This window comes from Bubalus kerabau, chromosome 6 (assembly GCF_029407905.1).
Source record: "Bubalus kerabau isolate K-KA32 ecotype Philippines breed swamp buffalo chromosome 6, PCC_UOA_SB_1v2, whole genome shotgun sequence".
Taxonomy (NCBI): Eukaryota; Metazoa; Chordata; class Mammalia; order Artiodactyla; family Bovidae; genus Bubalus; species Bubalus kerabau.
Genome location: NC_073629.1, coordinates 88796985 through 88818327, shown reverse-complemented (window position 1 = coordinate 88818327; position 21343 = coordinate 88796985). Strand labels below are relative to the sequence as shown.

At 41.3% G+C, this 21343-nt stretch overlaps 1 protein-coding gene and 1 long non-coding RNA gene across 21 annotated transcripts in view; one reads left to right on the top strand and one right to left on the bottom strand.

The window, feature by feature from the left end:
- Positions 1-21343, bottom strand: part of DAB1 (DAB adaptor protein 1) — a 956508-nt gene that overhangs the window by 846051 nt on the left and 89114 nt on the right. The gene's annotated exons all lie outside the window — the stretch shown is intronic.
- Positions 6075-17771, top strand: LOC129655396 (uncharacterized). Its single transcript, XR_008715977.1, has 4 exons — positions 6075-6430; positions 9453-9640; positions 10078-10151; positions 15751-17771. It is a non-coding gene; the product is annotated as an uncharacterized LOC129655396 (long non-coding RNA).

The following is a 21343-nucleotide window of genomic DNA, read 5'->3' as shown; positions in this document are numbered from 1 at the left end:
CCCTCCAGGTTAGAGAAAGGCTCTCCTTTAATTCTCCTGAGTTAAATCCTCTTCCCAATGGTAGCTACTCCTTTGCTTTTCCTATCAGATACTCAGAACTGGGTCCACAAGAATCAGCCCTAGGTAGGTTAAAGGGGGAAAATTAAGACATGTAGGAACTTCTCACTGAAGACAACAGTCTGGCCCACAAGCCTATTGTCTTGATGTATAATCCTCCTTAGCAAATCAGGAACTTCATAATATCTTCCCTCTTCTCTTCACATTCTAACACATTTCATCTAATCTCAGTGCAAACAAATGTATGTCTTAGCCACTTAGGAAACCCTATCCTTTCCTTTATTTAGTTGGAAGCCTTAAAACATTTTTAACTTTATGTAAAAGCAACTTACAGACACCACAAAATGATGAAGCCTAGCGATACCTGATTCTTATTTCCGTGATAGTAATCATTCTTTACATGTATCAGAAGACTACAGTTTATAAACTATAGAAAAAGAACATGGGAAAGAGTGCTTTGATCAAGTCAATAACATACAATAACAATTTGTGTGGCCTGGGATTAGTTTCTGAACTCCTCTGACTCTTAGTTTCCTTATCTGAATGGGGACTAAAGATCCCTATAGCGTAGCGTGGGATAACATTTCATGAAGATTAAATGTGACTGGTTCATATAGAAAACTATAAAGAGTCATAAACATGATAATTATTATTCTCTAATTAGAGGCTTGGAGAAGACTATGATAATTATGGCCATCATTTTAATGTGCTTAGCATGCACCAAAAAGTCTGGTGAAGGCTTAAGGTAGATTAAGTTATTCAGTTCTAGCAATACCATATGAAACAATTATTATTAGTAGTAATAGTATTTTAATATTCTTTATTTATTTGGCTGCACCAGGTCTTAGTTGAGGCTCATGGGATCTTTGATCTTCTGTGGGATCTTTAGTTTCAGCATGTGAACCCTTAGCAGTGGGATGTGGGATCTAGCTCCCTGAGCAGTGATCAATCCGGAGCTCCCTACACTGGGAGTACAGAGTCTTAGCCACTGGACTGCCAGGGATGTCTCCGCAATTACTATTATTATTATTCCCATTTTTCAGATGAGGAAATCAAGATGTGGGGAGGGTAAATAACTGGCCTCAAGGCATTCGGCAATGAACAAAAAACCCAGTATTCAAACCCATATGGCTTGCCTTCAAGCTCTTAACAAAAATGCTGTAGGGCCTTCTGCTCTGTGTGGAAGGCCAAGGACACGATGATGGTGATATTCATATCAATGCTGAGGAAAACAAAGCAGAGAACTGATGGAACTTGGGCAAAATCACACAGCAGGTTAAGGGCAAAGCTGAGTGAAGGATGTGTGCTGTGCTAAGTCGTTTCAGTCGTGTCCGACTCTCAGCAAGCCTATGGACCATAGCCCACCTGGATCCTCTGTCTATGTAATTCTCCAGGCAAGAATACTGGAGTGGGTGACCGTGCCCTCCTTCAAGGGATCTTCCTGACCCAGAGATCGAACTGGGTCTCTTATGTCTCCTGTATTGTCAGGTAGGTTCTTTACCACAAGCGCCGATAGGGTGCATGATTTCTCGTCTGTACGGATCTTTCTAACCACATCTGGCTGCTTGCTTCGACAGGTATCAGGGAGCCAAAGACAGATAGCCTTGGGCATTTTGTCTTCTAGGCTTGCTCTGCCCAAGAAGTCTTCTCAGAAGTCTCAAGGTTCAGAGGAGAGAGCGATGCAAACACTTCACACTTCCCCCCTCCAGTGTGCCGATTCAGCTCGAATTAGTCTTGTTAAAGGAAGCTGGCCATTTCGTGTCATGGCACATTACATTTATGTGGTCTCACCTCTCTCTGCTGTAAAATGAGGTAACTAATTCATGTTAGCAGCTTTCCCCTTTCTGCCTAAAACGTGTCCTCTGATGACGATAATGCAGGGAGATAGGAAATGTTTTAATGTGATCGCTCCTTCACTGTGGATTAGGATACATTCAAAGCAGCATTTCGTCCATGCCTGGGCTCACTTTCAAGACTGTCTGTGTGGATTAGGGAACAGGATGGTTTTGCAATGCTAAATAAGGTATTTTATGTTCCTCCTGTTATCATTGGGTTTGACAGAAAGGGGAAATTTAACTTCGGGGGAAGGAATTACATATGCCTATACACATTCGTGCACATAATGGAACGTTTATTTTTGTCAGTGGAAGAAGCTCTTCTCAGAAGGTCACCAGCTGTTAGGCAAGAAAATAGTAAATGTAATATCATGGTTAAGAGGATGAGCTTTCCCATCCTTCAGGCCTGAGCTCATGTTCTGGATCTACCATGTCCCAGCTGTGTGACCTTGGGCCAGTTATGTAACCTCTCTGTTAAGGAGCTTCCTTGACTGCAAAGTGAAGAAACATTTTCCTCATTGGGTCTTTGTAAGGATAAGATGAGACTGAATGAATGGAAAGTCCTTGGCCCAGTGAAGCAAGTTAGGGAGAGCAGTTTTCAGAACATAGAGGGAGGCGTTTTCCCAGTGTCTGCAGATCCCGCAGCTCCTCTGTTCTACAGAAGGTGGGCTGCTGTCCTAACACCATCTTCCCAGAGCCTTCCGGGTCTCCTCAGGCCTTTTCATCAGATGTGAAGTAAGTTCACAAACTTTTAAAAGGAGTATAACTCTTTAGGAATGTGAGTTAAAAACCTGGGAAGACCCAGTTTGGGAATGATAAATTGAGAGGTTTGTGCTGTGACACAGAAGTTACCAGGGCCATGACCCATGCCCTCAGAGGGCTTTCAAGGTCAAATTGAACAATCTGGATTTTAGGCAATATAGAGCCATTGAAGGTTTGGGAAGAAGAAAAGTAGGTTTTTTAGAATCTTTCAGGAAGATTAAGCTGGCTCTTCATTAGACATTAGATCAGGACCAGGGTTAGCAAGGAGAAGGCAATGGCACCCCACTCCAGTACTCTTGCCTGGAAAATCCCATGGACGGAGGAGCCTGGTAGGCTGCAGTCCATGGGGTCGCTAGGAGTAGGACACGACTAAGCGACTTCACTTTCACTTTTCACTTTCATGCATTGGAGAAGGAAATGGCAACCCATTCCAGTGTTCTTGCCTGGAGAACCCCAGGGACGGGGGAGCCTGGTGGGCTGCCGTCTATTGGGTTGCACAGAGTTGGACACGACTGAAGCGACTTAGCAGCGGCAGCAGCAGCAGGGTTAGCAAACTTCAGCCCACAGGCCAAATCCAGCTGGCTGGCTGCTTAGTCTGAAAGCTAAAAATGATTTTCACATTTTTATTATTTTTAAATTAATATTTTAAAATTGAGGCATGTTATCTCTTATGTCATGTGTACAACAGAATGACTCCATTATTTGGATATATTGAGAAATGGTCAGTACAATAAACCTAGCTGACATGTCACAATACATAGCTACACAATATTGCTGTCTTAATATAATGAGAACTTTTAAGATTTACTCTCTTAGCAATCTTCACATATGTAGTCCAGTAACACTAACCACAGTTGCCACACTGTACATTGCATCTCCATGTCTTGTTTATTTTATGACTGGAAGTTTGTACTTTTTGATCCCCTCTACTCACTTCATCCATTCAGTTTTAACATTTTTAGGTGGTTGGAGAAAAAACCAAAACACTAGTGGTCCATGATATGCAAAAATTATATAACATTAAAATTTCAGATTTCATGAAGTTTTATTGGAACACAGCCATATTTGTTTACTTATTGTCTGTAGCTACTTTTTCTACAATGGCAGAATCAAGTAGTTACAAAAGAGACCTTAGGCATGAAAAGCCGAAAACACTTGGTATCTGATCTTTTACAGATAATGTTTGTTGGTCCCTGGACAGGAGAGTCATTGAACAGTAGATAGGAGCTAGATGGGGATGCTAATACTAATATTGAAGAATTGATGCTTTTGAACTGTGGTGCTGGATAAGACTCATGAAAGTCCCCTGGACGGCAAGGAGATCAAACCAGTCAATCCTAAAGGAAATCAGTCCTGAGTATTCATCGGAAGGACTGATGATGAAGCAGAAACTCCAATACTTAGGCCACCTGATGCAAAGATCTGACTCATTGGAAAAGACCCTGATGCTGGGAGAGATTGAAGGCAGGAGGGGAAGCGGACGACAGAGGATGAGATGGTTGGATGGCATTACTGACTTGATGGACATGAGTTTGAGCAAGCTCTGGGAATTGCTGATGGACAGGGAAGCCTGGTGTGCTGCAGTTTGCGACCATGGGGTTGCAAAGAGTCAGACATGACTGAGTGACTGAACTGAACTGACTGAATACTAATGTAAAACTACCATCAATTATGGATTTACTATCTGACATGTATTTTATTTATATAAACATGTTTAACACTCAGGACAAGCCTATGCCAGCATCTAAGTAACTTGACCAAGGTTATTTAGGGAGGACAATCAGAGGCATAATCTGAGCTCCTATCAACAGACCAGAGGATCTGAGTATTTAATCATAATGTACACTGCCTTTAACAGTCAATGTGAGAGATGATGAGGAACAGAAAGGGAAGAATCCAAGAGGTATGTTAGAGACACCATCAACAGTACTCAGAGGCTTTTTGAATTTCAAGCATCAGGATAAAGTTAGAGAAGAAAATATCCCAAAGTCTAGATGCCTGGGACCAGTTGGTGCTCCACACTGCTTGCAAGGGTCCAACTTTGAGCATTCTCAGTAAAATCTCAGCTTCACATGAACTCTGCTTATTAATATGCTTCCATCACTCTTGATCTGGTAATTGTGTCACTTGAGCTCCCAAGCACTAAAATTAAATCTGGAAATTTGTCATACACCTTCCCCTTGTGATGGTAACACAGAAGGTGGAAGCTCCAACAGTCAAAATGAATTACTCAGCGAGTTCATTTGTCACCAGGAGGTAATTGGGATTTAAGCTACAGTCTCAGAAAGAAATATATCACATCGCATGATCACTTGCTTTAATGGTAGCCTATGCCTAATTTTCATCCCCACCCAACGCCTTCTCATCAGACCCAGGGACCTGCTAGTAGCATAATTTGACTTTTTTTCCTGCTGCTCCCTGATATATCAAGCATCAGCCGAGAGAAGAAGTACACTTAAAGTAGGACAATGGATGTAACGGCTCTAGCTTGGGATCGGCTGGTATTAGGGAATTTTACAAATTCATTTATTTATTCACTTATCCATCCACGGACAAGCATTTACTGAGAAACTTTTCTATGCCAGGCCTGAAATTGATGTTAGAAGTCCAAAGGAGAATAAACCATTTCCTTACAGATAAAGTGCTGATTCTAGCATGTGATTTTAAATAGGCTCAGAAGATCCCATATGTATCTTCAAAACACAACCCCTCACTCCTTCTATCACTAACACATGGCATTCCTCTTCACCTTCTACTCACTTATGTCTGAATATGCTGCCACTTTTTGGATGAGTAAATCTATAAGAAAATATCAGACTGGACTGTAAGGAATGAAGAGAGCAAAGAGACGTGCATTTATTCCTGCTCTGATATGAATTGTTGAGAGACCTTGAACAAATTCCTTGTCTTATCTAGACATTTGGTGTCTTATCTGTAAGATGATGGACTGGGTTAGCCATAGCTATGTATAGAAAAAGAAGGTGAGATACTTGCCGAATTGGGGAGGGATTGGGAGAGGGGTTGGAGACACAGAGCCTCCCCCTCTCCCATCCTTTCCTTCTCACAAAGGGGAAATTCACAAACCCTGTGGAATATAGTGTAGTGTCATGAAAAAGATGGAAAGTATATTTATATTTGTGACTCAGAGGGTAAAGCATCTGCCTGCAATGTGGGAGACCTGGGTTCGATCCCTGGGTGGGGAAGACTCCCCTGGAGAAGGAAATGGCAACCCACTCCAGTATTCTTGCCTGGAAACCCCATAGATGGAGAAGCCTCTCTGGGCTACAGTCCATGGACTCGCATGGACTGAGCGACTTCACTTTCACTTTAAGGGAAGGAAATTGGATAAAATCATTCACAGCTGTGTCTTCCCCTTTAACTATGCTAAGCTTCTGCAGTAGACAAGACAAAGCAGCTAGCTACATTACTTGGGTGAACCTGTGTCTGAGGAATCCAGGAGGTGTCCTTCATCCTCAGAATGGGGGTCTGGGGAATATACCAAGAGAAAGAGCATTTCCTGCTTGTCCCAAGTAGAAACTGTTGTGGTGCAGACTTTTGTGGCTCAGATAATGATGTGAGTTGATTCCTTGAACTCACTCTTGAACAAGCTGGGGAGATTTGGTTTCTATCAGAGATCAGGCCACAGTGGGAAAAGAGTAAACATCTTAACATTGGAATACTTACTGAAAGATACACCCATCCCCGAGGAGAAGTCTCCAACTTGGAGCGCATCTTTCTTTGCTTGGCATTTAACAGTAGGAGGACAGACAGGGCAGGTGAGTGAGGCTGTACCTTATTTTATTATTGTTCTTTTTTAAAAAAATTATTTTATATTGAAGTATAGTTTATTCATAATATTGTAGTAGTTTTAGGTGTATTAGTAGTATTTAGGTGTATTGTAGTAGATTTAGGTGAATTGAAAAGCGATTCAGTTAATACATGTGTCTATTCTTTTTCAAATTCTTTTCCCATTTAGGTTATTACAGAACATTAAGTAGAGTTCCCTGTCCTCTCTGGCGGGTCCTTGCTAATTATCTATTTTAGATACAGTAGTTTGTATATGCTAAAGACCAATAAATAGACATCTCTACTTCTAAAATAGGTCCTCTCTAACCCTGAATGTCAGTTCATTTCCCATTACAGATGGGGTTTTCTGGAGGAAAATGCAGAGAATACAGTTAAGGCATAAGATTTTAAACAGAGATCAAGAGCTAAAAGGAAAGGGGAGAGAGCAGGATTTGCCAGGTCATGCAAGCAAGAGAACCAGGCCTATAAATGCCGGGCTATTGGGCCTGATTCAGGACTACCTAGGCAGACAATATTCACTCTAGATCTCCTGCTGGGATGGACAGGGTTCACTGAGGCAGGAGCTCACAGCTAGAGGCTGCCTACCCACCTTACTCCACACAGCCAGGAAGGACATCGTTCCTTAAAGGAATGTCTAAGTTGCCCACCACCAGATCCAACATGAAATTGATGGCATTGATGGATGACAGAGAAGAGTGTAGAGAAGGTACAATTTACAAGGGTACTACACTATTTCTTATAAATTGTAATGAATTGCACCCATAAACCTCAAGGACAGAAGTAAGGTGGCAGGTGGTCAAACCTAGAGAAAGGATTGCAGCAATGGCTGTAACTCTACGACTGAGCTGGGGACTAAGGGTAATGAACATGTCACATTTCAACCTGTTGCCTAAGAAGCATTTCAGTTCTGTTGCTCAGTCGTGTCTGACTCTTTGCAACCCCATGAACTGCAGCACACCAGACTTCCCTGTCCATCACCAATTCCCAGAGTTTACCCAAACTGTCATTGAATCGGTGATGCCATCCAACCATCTCATCCTCTGTCGTCCCCTCCTCCTCTTGCCCCCAATCTTTCCCAGCATCAGAGTCTTTTCAAATGAGTCAGCTCTTCACATCAGGTGGCCAAAGTATAGGAGTTTCAGCTTCAAGATCAGTCCTTCCAATGAACATCCAGGACTGATCTCCTTTAGGATGGATTGGTTGGATCTCCTTGCAGTCCAAGGGGCTATCAAGAGTCTTCTCCAACACCACAGTTCAAAGCATCAATTCTTCAGTGCTCAGCTTTCTTTATATTCTAACTCTCACATCCATACATGACTACCGGAAAAACCATAGCCTTAACTAGATGGACCTTTGTTGACAAAGTAATGACTCTGCTTTTCAATATGCTCTCTAGGTTGGTCATAACTTTCCTTCCAAGGAGTAAGCGTCTTTTAATTTCATGGCTGCAATCACCATCTGCAGTGATTTTGGAGTCCAAAAAATAAAGTCAGCCACTGTTTCCACTGTTTCCTCATCTATTTGCCATGCAGTGATGGGATCGGATGCCATGATCTTAGTTTTCTGAATGTTGAGCTTTAAGCCAACTTTTCCACTCTCCTCTTTCACTTTCATCAAGAGGCTCTTTAGTTTTTCTTCACTTTCTGCCATAAGGGTGGTGTCATCTGCATACATGAGGTTATTGATATTTCTCCCGGCAATCTTGATTCCAGCTTGTGCTTCTTCCAGCCCAGTATTTCTCATGATGTACTCTGCATGTAAGTTAAATAAGCAGAGAGCTGGGGAAATAAAGGTTCTGACATCTTTCTCTTACTTTCCTTTGCCCTGCTCTGGCTATCAGTAGGGAAACCAGACAGAAGCCAGAGGAGCCACTGTCAGTTGAATGCAATCTTCCCGGTACAGAGCAGCAGGGAAGGGCAGACTACAGATCTAGACGGGCCAGCAACAAATAACCAGCACTCTCTGATACCAGATCTAGGAGCTAAAATGTTGTTAGATGATCTGGGAAGATCAAGATCATGGTGACAGAGTCTGGGCAAAATTAAGAGCCCACAGTGAAATTCTGTAACCCCTTCAGTGACAGATTTAGTGCATTAGACTTGGCCCCTGACTTGGAAAGGGCTACAGAAAAAAAAAAAAAAAGGGTATATGGGTCTCTACTTGGTTTGGCTCTATTTCTTGAGGCAGGGTACTCTACCCACATCTTTATTGATCCTTAAGACCCAAAGGCCTCTTTGCTTCTTCCACTAGCTCATTTTCTTTTAAAACTCTGCATTACAATTCATTAGCATGCTATGAAATCAAGTTGTCCTGGCCAAGGCTTCTAAAAAATAGTACAGGACCGATTCTATCGGAATGCACTGTATGCTTAAAAAAAAAAAAAAAAAGGTAATTGTTGTTCTCTGAAACCTTGAAGTGCTTATGTATATATTCACTGAGTCAAAATATAAAACATATTTCTTATGTCCCAATAAGAAGTCTGAAACTACTATCCTAGTTAGTTTGAGATTGTAGAAGATAATTACCAAGAAACATGTATTACAAATATCTCATCTCATTTCCACCAGGGATCAGGAATTGGGTACACAGATGAATATCAGTGATGGTGGGAGAGTCAGGATTGTAAAGCCAATCTTTCTTGTTGTTCAGTTGTTAAGTCGTGTCCAGTTCTCTGGGATCCCATGAACTGCAGCATGCCAGGCTTCCCTGTCCTTCACTATATCCCAGAGTTTGCTCAAACCCATGTCCATTGAGTAGGTGATGCCATCCAAGCATCTCATCCTCTGTCGTCTCCTTATCCTCCTGCCCTCAATCTTTCCCATCAAGGTCTTTTCCAATGAGTTGGCTCTTAGCATCAGGTGGTCAAAGTATTGGAACTTTAGTAAAGCCAGTAGAGATTTAATTGTTGCTTTTCTTAGGGTCACAACCTATTCCAATTGTCCAGAAGAAATCAAAATTTCTGCTTTTCTTCTTTTGTTCTTCCGAGTCTAGACTACTTCCTGGAATCATTTCCACCCCAAAGGTGACTGAAGACCTCATTCTAAGCTCAACAGAGTAAACAAGGCTCAAATGGAGCTCTGGCCTAATGCAAACGGAGAGATAAGATCCAGAGAGCAGCACACTGGGAGGTGCCTGCAAGTCAGTATCTCTAGGACTATTGTCCATTGCCATTTGCAGAGGTATGATTTCTCTTTCTCAAAATATATATGTAGAAACTCACACAACTCGCTGCCAGCTTCTTGGTCTTGAACAGCTGCCCGACACTGAGATCTGCCATTATAACTATATTAACAATTCAGCAGCCTTTGGTACCTAGGTTAGAACCATGCGCATCTAATTGCCTCGGATGATTAAGAGTTAACGCTGCTGACCTACCCCCAGAGGGAAATTACAAGGAATATCCAATTAGAGGCAACCAGCCTCTTTGAAAATAATCCAATGTACCAGGAGTGTTTAATAATAATCAGGATAATCATAACAATTCTACATATATCTATTTTGAAAAGTGGTGAGCCATTTCTCACTCACTTTCTAGAAACTTTATTTGCTAGAAAGCAAAGCCTTGCAATTATTCAAATTGGAGATTACTATTTTGTTGTTGTTGATGTTCCCATAGCCTCTCAGGTGGAGGAAGGACAGAGAAAGCCATCCCAGAGGGGAACAGAATCAATCCCAGCTGCTCATTAAAAGGTAAACCGTCAATAATCTTTGTCAGGCCTTTTTATCTTGGGCTTTAGTACCTGATGATCCCTAAGGCAGCAAGCAGTATGGAGATTTAGATGGGCTCCTGGTTTGCACATCCTCAATGGTGCAGGATTAACCCTCTGCACGCTGCTGTGGACTTTCTCTGAACCACTTCTGGACCCTAGATGAGCAAGGATTATGAGGCTGCTATAGCCATCTGAAGAGGCATGGGCGTTCCTTTGGAAAATAGCTCACGGCACTTGGGAACCTAACCCAGCCATAACATCATATAGGAAAGCCTGAACAAACTTTTTGGTCAATCCAATACATACCGCCTTTTTTCCCTAGTCAAAATCTTCAGTGGCTGCACCACAGGCTTCCGGATGAAGCCAAGCTCTGCACAGCTGGTATACTTGCTCTATAAGCTGTCTGCAGCCAGAGCCACTAACCATTCCTCCTGTCCCTGTGCTGTGTCCCTCTCCTCCTAAATTTACTGCCCTTTACCTTGAACCTGGGTGGGCCCCCAACCTGTTTAACTAATAGAATGTGATAGAAGTGATGTTATATGCCTTTTTACATAACTGTTTATAGCAGCTTTATTAGTAATATCCAAAAATTGCAAACAACCCTTATATTCATCTACATGTGAATGGACAACTGTATGTACCTATACAGTGGAACACCATTCAGCAATAAAAATGAGCTATTACCTTCAATGCCTTGGATGAATCCCAAAATAATTATATGAAATTAAAAAAGCCAGACCAAGAAAAAACACATACTATATGATTCCATTTATATAAAGTCCTAGAACATGCAAACTAAACAGTGACCAACACCAGTTGAAACAGAGACAAACTTTTCCCTAGGACATGACCTAATTAAGGAATCATGGGCAACTCAATGCCTTTTTTGTTTCTAGCACATAGTTTTGGGATGTCTTGTGTGAGACAGATGATTGAACTTCTTTAGCTCCATCCCAAACAGTGCCCCTACCTCCACTTATTATGTCTGCTTCTCTGGTAGCTCAGCTGGTAAAGAATTTGCCTGCAATGCAGGAGACATGGGTTTGATTCATGGGTTGGGAAGATCCCCTGGAGAAGAGATAGGCTACACACTCCAGTATTCTTGGGCTTCTCTGGTGGCTCAGACAGTAAAGAATCTGCCAGCAATGAGTGATTCCAACCCTGGGTTCAACCCCAGGGTTGGGAAGATCCCCTGGAAGAGGGCATGGCAACCCACTCCAGGATTCTTGCCAGGAGAATCCCCGATGGACAGAGGAGCCTGGTGGGCTACAGTCCATGGGGACACAAAGAGTCGGACATGACTGAGCGACTAAGCACAGCACACAGGAGCAAATTATAGCAGCTCCACAAACCTGTTATGTACGCTTGCTCTCTCTGTCTCATACACACACACATACACACATCAGAGCCTTTCCATATGCTACTTTACCATTTGTAGTTCCTCTCATTTTTTCCTGAAATCCCTATGTCAGGGTACTCAGCACGCTGTCTTCTGATCACCCCTTTATTGTCTTCTCTATCAAGAAGAAAGCTCACTGAGGGTAGGAAAAGCATCTTACTCACTGATTTGGTTACATTTCTCAGCTCTGTGCCTGGCACATGGTAAGCGTTCAGGAGATGATTTTGAAATAATGAATTGTACAGAACTGACTAAATGCTTATATAGATGCTTATAACTGGGGTAGAGGGGGAAGATTTAAATGCATGAAACAATTAGAGAACAGAGCAAACAGTATAAAACCAAATACCAAATGGGTACCCGATGTTCACAACTTCAGAAATACTCTTATCTTGATAATTGGTTCATGCTATATTAGGTTCTTCATATTAGTAGCAATTAGAATAATAATGATCCATTACAATGAAAACTTTCAGTTTTCCAAATGCTTTCACATGCATTATCTCTTTTGACTCAACTCCAATTATTTAGGGACAAAGAAGTCATAGAATCATTTATGCCAAATCATGTAACATGAGCAGGTTTCTTGTCATTTATTCTTTCCCGAATTCAGCTGCTTGTTAGCCAGGCAGCTACTCAAATGTTTGCGTGAGCTTTAGGATAAGGTGTACATTCTCTGTTACCCAACAAATGTCATAATATACAGGGTTAGTGTTCCCCAGGATCAAAGCCACTACACAGACTAAAAGGCATTTTATCAACTACAAGCATCCAGTAAAACAACAAAAACTGAAAATATGAATCTCTGAACAGAGGGGAATTTAGCAAATGCAACATAATGCCCTCAAGTTGAAAAATAATAACCTGTCCATTTGCAGATTAGCAATTCCATCTCCACATACTCAAAGATTTCTCTACCCAAGAGCAGAAAAACATCATTTTAAACCAACAAGATGACTGGCTATAAATTGAGATAAATCTGACCAGAAGAGGACTTTTCCCATTTCAGCTTCCCTATCAGTAAAAGATACTATTTATTTATGAAATGGATACTCTGAGCCAAATACTGTATAAGGCACTGTGTTAAATGCTTTATTTTCATTATCTGTAATTTTAAGGTATTCCTAGGAGGTAGATATCACTGGAGAAGGCAATGGCACCCCACTCCAGTACTCTTGCCTGGAAAATCCCATGGACGGAGGAGCCTGGTGGGCTGCAGTCCATGGGGTTGCTAGGAGTCGGACATGACTGAGCAACTTCACTTTGACTTTTCACTTTCATGCATTGGAGTAGGAAATAGCAACCCACTCCAGTGTTCTTGCCTGGAGAATCCCATGGACAGAGGAGCCTGGTGGGCTGCTGTCTATGGGGTCGCACAGAGTCGGACATGACTGAAGCGACTTAGCAGCAGCAGATATCACTATTTCCATTTTACAGATGGGAAAACTAATGCTCAAAAAGGTAAAGGAATGTCACATCACAACACAGCTGGTGAGTGACTGCTAGGATTCAAACTGAGATCTGTTTTCAAAGTTAGTGCTCCTTCTACCTTAAAAAGTTTGCTAATCCAAAAATAAATGAATATTTTAGGGTTCCTAGCAATCTTAGGGACTTGTCATTTCAACTGTTTCTCATTACTGCTCCTAATGAAAACATGCATAATTAACTGAGGACTGACAATTGCCTTCTGATACAAAACACTCAGAGCTGCAGATGGGGCCTCCCTACATGACACCATAGCAACCAGTTGAAACATGAAGAAAGGGAGGAGGGAGAGAAGGCGAGACAAGGAGGGAGGGAAGGAAGGAAAGAAGGGCGAAGGAAGAAAAGAAGGGGAAAGGAGGGAGGGAATCTTACTCACCACAGTTGTTTGCTTCCACTCTTGGTGGAAGGAGAGAGAGCTACTTAGCCTCCTTTCTTATTCTTAGGTGTCAGATACAAGCAGAACCTATGCTAGTAGCACCCAGGACTTAGACACACCCTGACCTGGGAGAACCAACTAATCAGGCAGCATTTATTGGGGCTTTCTAAATTTCCTGCTGGAGGACATCTGTACTGAGGACCTTTAATGCACCAGCCTAAGGGGATTTGCTGGGAGACCATAGAACCTTTCTTGATGGGTTTTCAATCCAGCTGACACCTGCCAAAAGTGCTCTCTGTTGAAGGCTTCCTTTCTGATTCTTGGGCCTTTTAGAGTCCCATGGAGGAAGAGAAAAGGTAGTAGCAAGGCCCACCACTGAATTCTACTCAGCGATTTCCCTAATACATTGCTTCTAAGATTTCAAAGCTTTGGTAAAAAGGACTGGGACCTCCTTAAGAGGGCCTATTGCTGAACTCTCCAGAGAAGGCAGTGGGACCACATGGGAGAGACGGTGCTGGAGCAACCTCGAGTAATGAATAGAAATTTCCCAAATGGAAGAATTAGGAAATGTACCTACTATGTACTGGACCCAGGGGGTATGTGCTAAAAGGAATTATTAAATCAGTGGATGGGTGGAAAACTAGATGCTCTAGGTAACCCAAGCCAAATGAGTGTGACCACTGACAAAGCTGGACACAGAAGGCGATGAAAGAGGGGGAAGTTAGAGGTGAGGGGAGGGAAAGAAAAGGAATATTAATAGATACCAAAGAATTTTACAGGAAGATTCTGCAGCTACCCAGCAAATGGGAATCTGTTCAGCACTCAAAGAAAAATGCACTGAGCAATGCGTCAGAACCTCTGCCTGATGCCAGGAACTTTTGAGAGTGCATTTTTTCTCATTCATGATCCCAAACAGTAAATGGCACTATCAAACCCAATCTTGTCATATACATGACTCATTTGGCATTTTTTGATCATTTATATTGATTTAACCAGCAAAGGGTTTTTCCATCCACTGAGACTCACATCAACTCATCAGAGGGAGGTAGAGAAACTCTTGCAATGAAGAAACAGATGGAGACAGAGGTTCGGAGGGGATATGGATTCCTGTTCACGGTCACATACTGACTTAATGTAGGTGGATTGTTCTAACTTCTGCCGGGTGATGCTGTCTGTACTATCAGCAGACACCTAAGACTCATTCTTCAGGTTATTCTTTTAAAGGACCATACCACATACCACATTATGGTTGTATCTTGTGTGTGTTTATACATACACTTACCTAGATATACATATATCCACATAATATCATATACATCATTGTATATTCTACACATCCACATGTCTATATGCACCTATAACATATAGACCCAGTAGGAAAACACTTGAGAAAGCATTGAGAGATTGCAAAGAGAAAAGAATTATGTTCAAATGAAATAATGGTAGGGAAGCCCTTCTTCATTCTTAATAACTAAATGAATGGGAAATGAGGACAAATTCTTACAGACATTACAGACCACTTGGATAGTTTTTGGATTGAAAGGCTAGATGCTAATGAGGATGTGTTTCTTACTCTTCCAGAGAAAGGAGTCATTCATCCTCATATTCTCAAATATCTCAAATATCAAGAACTTTCTCTGAGTTAAGCACTGCACACAGTGTTGGGACAGAGAGGCAAATGAAGACATAGTGTCTGCCTTCAAGGAGCCCACAGCAGAGGGACAGGCAGTTGTGTAAATCTAGCAATTATCCTACAACATGACAAGTGCTTTCACTGGTCTATCCCTTGGGAACACAGAGCCAAGGCCTCTAAATCACACTTCATTCACAGGAAATTTTTTAGTAGAGTGCTGCTTGGGCTGAAGCAAGAACAGGCTAGATAAAAATTATTCAATAAATGTTTATTGAATCAACTAGTGGATGAATAACTGATTGAAGGGGACTCTAGTTTCTTCCCATGGGTCTGATCTCTTCCCCTGGAAACCCTGCCATCCCTCCCCCCTCTTTATAGAGTCAAGTATGAGAATGTATTGTTTCAAAGCCTTAAGAATTCATAGATAATTCATATACTATTGAGGTAGCGGTTGTCATACTCAAACAAAGAAACCCACAACTTGGGGAAACTGAAAGGACCAGCAGCCTCTTCTAATAAAAGAAAATAAACAGTCTGCTCTCTCCACTCAGTACTGTCCCACCCTCTTCCCTTCTTAGTGAACTTTTTGGATGTCCAATTATCAGGTAGCCTGGAAACAAGTTTCTCTTCTTAAGATAAACAGCCAATGACTGAAGCACAATTTATATCTATTATTTTTTCATCAGGCTCCCGTCTCAGTCTGGGCAAGGCTAAATAAGAAGAACTGTTAGGAAAATCGGAGGCGAGGACACAAATGAATGCTCTACCTTTGGCATTTAGATGCGGGTCTGATCCTGAACCATGTGTGTCTTCCTGTGTGACATTTTCAGCGCCGAACTGGAAAATGAGTCTAAGCACAGATATGGTCTATAATGAATCCATCTGGCCACACATCAAGTTTTTAAATATTTACAATTATGGCCCTGGCCTTATTAAACTTGCAGGAAAACGGCAGCAGCAGGGCTTACATATGGGGCTTGAGAAGGCTCCCTTGGCCAGCACCATGACAGCAGATGTCTGAAATTTCTAGAAAAATATACACTTGTTTGCCAGATGCTTGAGACCAGGAAATGGTATGAAAACATCAGGAAAGTGGCTTGTTGGATGTTCTCAAACTGCACACAGGATGCAGTGAAGAGCATGTATGAGCTGTCAAGTCCATATTTAAATCTATTCCTATCTTGAAAGTTTATTCTGTGTTGATAGTCCAAGAGGAGGCAAATCTAGCAAATTAATGGGAACAAGTGATACATACAGGGAAATAAAGAACACCCTGTTACCAGGAGCAAAACAAAAATAAAGATTCAAGTCAGAGTTGGAACTCAGTCTTAATCAGAATTCTCTGGAAGGCAACGTGGCTTCTTTAAAGAACCACACAGTTGGGGCACCAGAGGATTCTGGTTTCAGTCTGTATCTGCCACTCACTCATTGTACAAGGGTGGGCAAATCACAATTCCGAGAGTCCATTTTCTCATGAGCAAAATGGGAAAAACCATAACTACCTGTGTCCCAGGGTTGTTTAAGACTCCAGTGCCATTGCAATGGTTTTCAAACTGTGATTTAATGGTCAGTAGTGAGTTTGGAAATTAGTTTAGTGGATTGTAACTGTTTTTAAACAAAATAAAGCTAGAATAGAATGAAAGAGAATAGAATGGAATAGAAAATAGTCCACACATCGTAAGAGTGAGGACAACGTTGTGAAGTTTTTGTTTCATTTGCAGGTGTGCATGTGTGGGCTAGGTTGCTATGTTAAATTCATTTCTTTTTGTAAATTATGGCTATACTATATGAAAGAGCTTTATAAAAGGTAGAGGGAGGTATCCAGGGAAAGCTAGTGGCCCAGCAATTCCAAATGGGTTTCATTTTGACTGCACAGTTTTCAATTTTTTTTTCCGATGGATTCTACAAAATTATTTATTTATTATTATTTTTTTTAATTTTACTTTATTTTTAAACTTTACAATATTGTATTAGTTTTGCCACATATCGAAATGAATCCGCCACAGGTATACCTGTGTTCCCCATCCTGAACCCTCCTCCCTCCTCCCTCCCCATACCCTCCCTCTGGGTCGTCCCAGTGCACCAGCCCCAAGCATCCAGTATCGTACATAAAATAAGCTTTAGTTTTTAGAAGAATCAGATCAGATCAGATCGGATCAGTCGCTCAGTCGTGTCCGACTATTTGCGACCCCATGAATTGCAGCACGCCAGGCCTCCCTGTCCATCACCAACTCCCGGAGTTCACTCAGACTCACGGCCATCGAGTCAGTGATGCCATCCAGACATCTCATCCTCTGTCATCCCCTTCTCCCCCTGCCCCCAATCCCTCGCAGCATCAGAGTCTTTTCCAATGAGTCAACTCTTCGCATGAGGTCAGTTCACAACAAAACTGAGTAGAAGGTACAGAGATTTCCCATATACCTCCTGCCCCCAACGAATGAACAGCCTCCCCTATTATTAATCAATCCTCATACATTTGTTACAATGATGAACCTACATAGACCCATCATTGTCTCCCAAAGTCTTTAGTTTATATTAAGGTTTGCTCTTGGTATTGTACATTCTGAGTTTGGGCAAATATACAATAATATGCATCCACCATTATGGGCTTCCCTGGTGGCTCAATGGTAAAGAATCCACCTGCCAATGAAGGAGATGTGGGTTTGATTCTTGGTTCAGGAAGATCCCCTGGAAAGAGCAAGGAAAGGGCAACCCACTCCAGTATTCTTTCCCAGGAAATTCCATGACCAGAGGAGCCTGACCAGGCTACAGTCCATGAGGTTGCAAAAGAGTTGGACATGACTTAGTGACTAAACAACAATAATCCACCATTATAACATCATACAGAGTAGTTTCCCTGCCCTAAAAATCCTCAGTGTTTCATATATTCATCCTTTCCTCCCACTAACCTCTGGCAACCACCAGTATTCTTACTACTACAATATCTTGCCTTTTCCAGAATGTCATATAGATATAATCAGACAGCATATATAGCCTTTTTATATTGGCTTCCTTCACTCAGTAATATGCATGTATTTTCACAGCTTGGCATCTCATTTCTTTTTAGTGCTAAATAATATTTCTTAGATACTGTCTGGATGTACAACAGTTTACTTATTCATTTGTCTACTGAAGGACATCTTGGTCAATTCTAAGTTTGGGCAATTATGAATAAAGCTGCTATTAATATAAACATCTATGTGCAGTTTTTTTATGTGGACATACGTTTTCAACTTCTTTGGGTAAATTCCAAGGAGCATGATTGCTGGATGATATGGTAAGATTATGTTTAGTTTCATAAGAAACTACCCAACTATATTCCAAAGAGGTTGTACCATTTCGTATTTCCACCAGCAATGAATGAGACTTCTTGTCACTCCTATCTGCATGAGTATTTGGTGCAGTCAAATGAATTTTGGTCATTTAATAGATGTGTGGTGGTATCTCATTGTTGTTTTAATTTGCATTTTCCTGAAAACATACATAAGGAGAATATATCTTTTCACATATCAATTTGCCATTTGTATATCTTCTTTGCTGAGGTATCTGATAAAATCTTTGGCCCACATTTAACTGGGTAGCTTTCTTATTGTTTAGTTTTAAGAGTTCTTTGTCTATTTTAGACAGGAATCCTTTATCAGATGTGTCATTTGCAAATATTTGCTCCTTGTTTGTAGGCTGTCCTTTTATCCTCTTGACAGTATCTTTCAGAAAGCAGCAATTTTTTATTTTAAAGAAGTCCAGGTTATTAGTTCTCTCTTTCATGTATCACACCTTTGACATTATATCTAAAAGGTCATTGCCAAATCCAAGTTCATCTAGATTTTTTATGTTATTTTCTAGGAGTTTTATGGTTTTTCATTTAGATCTGTGATCCATTTTGAGTTAATATCTGTGAAGAGTTTAAGGTCTTCCCTGGTGGTGCAGATGGTAAAGAATCTGTCTCCAGTGTGGCAGACCCAGATGCAATCCCTGGGTCAGGAAGGTTCCCTGGAGAAGGGAATAGCAATCCAATATTCTTGCCTGGAGAATCCCAGGACAGATAAGCCTGGTAGGCTATAGTCTGTGGGGTCACAAAATGTCAAACACAACTTTGCTTATTAGCTCCAAGAGATTTTTTTTTTTTTATTAGTTCTTTAAGATTTTCTACACGGAGAATCATGTCATCTACAAAAAAAGTCAGGTTTATTTCTTCCTTAATCATCTGTATATCATTCATTCCCTTTTCTTGTCTTATTGCATTAACTAGGACTTCCAGTATGATGCTGAAATATATCTTTGCTTTGTGGGAAAGCTTTGGCACTCTTGGTATTTAGTATAATGTTAACTACGGGGAGTTTTGGGGTAAATTATCTTTATCAAGTTGAGGTTTCAAAATTAGAACAAAATTTGAATACACTCAACAGACATTTATGTTCCAGTTCCCTCAACTGCCACCATACATTATTCTCAGCATGTTTCATTCATGTTACCTGCTTGATACCTGAAAGCTTCTGAATTTGTGATAATCTGTGTGCATGCATGCTCAGTCTATCAGTTGTATCCAACTCTTTTGACCCCATGGGTTGCAGCTCACCAGGCTCCTCTGTCCATGAGGTTATCATGGGAAGAATACTTAACTGGGTTCCCATTTCCTTCTCCAGGGGATCTTCTTGACCCAGGAATTCAACCTGCTTTGGCAGGTGAATTCTTTACCACTGAGCCACCTGGGAAGCCCTGTGATATCTAAGTAAATCATAATATGTAAATAGCTCTAGTTTTACAGTTTTTACCCTAAATTAGAATTGTCTTTGCAACTGTCCTGAAATTTTTAAGAACAGAAACTTGATCTTTCAATGTATGCTCCAGGCTAACAGTGTCCTTTACATAGTAGCTGCTCGATAATATTTCTTGAACAAAAGAACATTACTGGTGCATGACAAGCAGAGTCAAAATTTCTTGACTCAGACTTTGCTATTGGACACCTGGGTTATATTGAGGGAGTCATTTCTCTGCTCTGTAGCTATGCTTCCCTTCCCTGGTAAAACAAGAGTATTGGACTCAAAGCAATGTTTTCCATACATGTGTGTGCTCTAGGAAATCCACAAACAATGAAAGGGCTTGTCTGCCAAATGATGTAGATTTAAATTGCCAGAAAATCCCATTTATTGCTTTTACCTTTTATATGTATTCAGGTTCTACCTTAAGATTTCATTTGACTAGATGATATCCAAGATCCCAGACCTAGGTCTGTCATTCAAAGACCCCAGGACCCCTAGTGTGGTGCTCTCTCAGGCATGCTCTAACACCTTCATTAAACTGTTACGTTCTTTCTTCAAAGCCTCCAGAGTCAGACACGACTGAGCAACTGAACTGAACTGAAGCTATCAGTGACTGAGGCAGTGGCTGATATGATGAGAAACATTTGACAACACAAGCCGGGGGATTCATTTGTTATCTGGCTTTCAAACAGAGTCCAGGCAAATGGTCCCATCTTCCTTTTGACTCCTACAATTCCTGATGACTAACTGCATCCATCTCCTCTGATATGTGGCTACTCCCATAGATCTTGCAGGGAACTCTCTGTTTCAGGGGTTCATCTATCAGCCAGTGTGGATTAGGAGGACGTTTAATGGGGAATTCATTATGATGAGAAATCTGTGAGTTGCAGTCATAAAATTTGCTCTCGCTTTTATAGAAAGCTTCATCATTCACCCACTCTTCCTGAAAACGAGTGCTACCAGGCTAGCCCTCCCACTTCTGGTCTCCTGCTCTGTTTTGTATGTTTTGCAATGTTCACCCAAATATGTTATTTGAATCATTTCAGCCTAGGGTTATTGAATGCCTGCTATGAACCATGTACTATGCTTACCATGACCAGTAAACCAGGGTGTGCTGTACACATCTATGCCCTCAACCACTGGCGTGTCCTATTCCCATTTTCTTCCTTATCACTCAAGATTAAATTCACTCACAAATTCTATTATGCCTCTTTGTATCCACCTCTCATAAACTAACTCATCATGCTCAGTGCTTTCATGCCTTGACTTCTCTCTTTTGTTCATATGTTTTACCTTGTGCCTCTGTTTTCTTAGCTTGTGGGGAAGATACAATGAACAAACAGAACTAAAACTCTTTTAAGTTGTACCAGTTTCATGATCAATTCAGTTCAGTCACTTAGTCATGTCTGACTCTTTGTGACCCCATGGACTGCAGCATGCCAGGCTTCCCTGTCCACCACCAACTCCCGGAGCTTACTCAGACTCACGTCCATCGAGTTGGTGATGCCATCCAGCCATC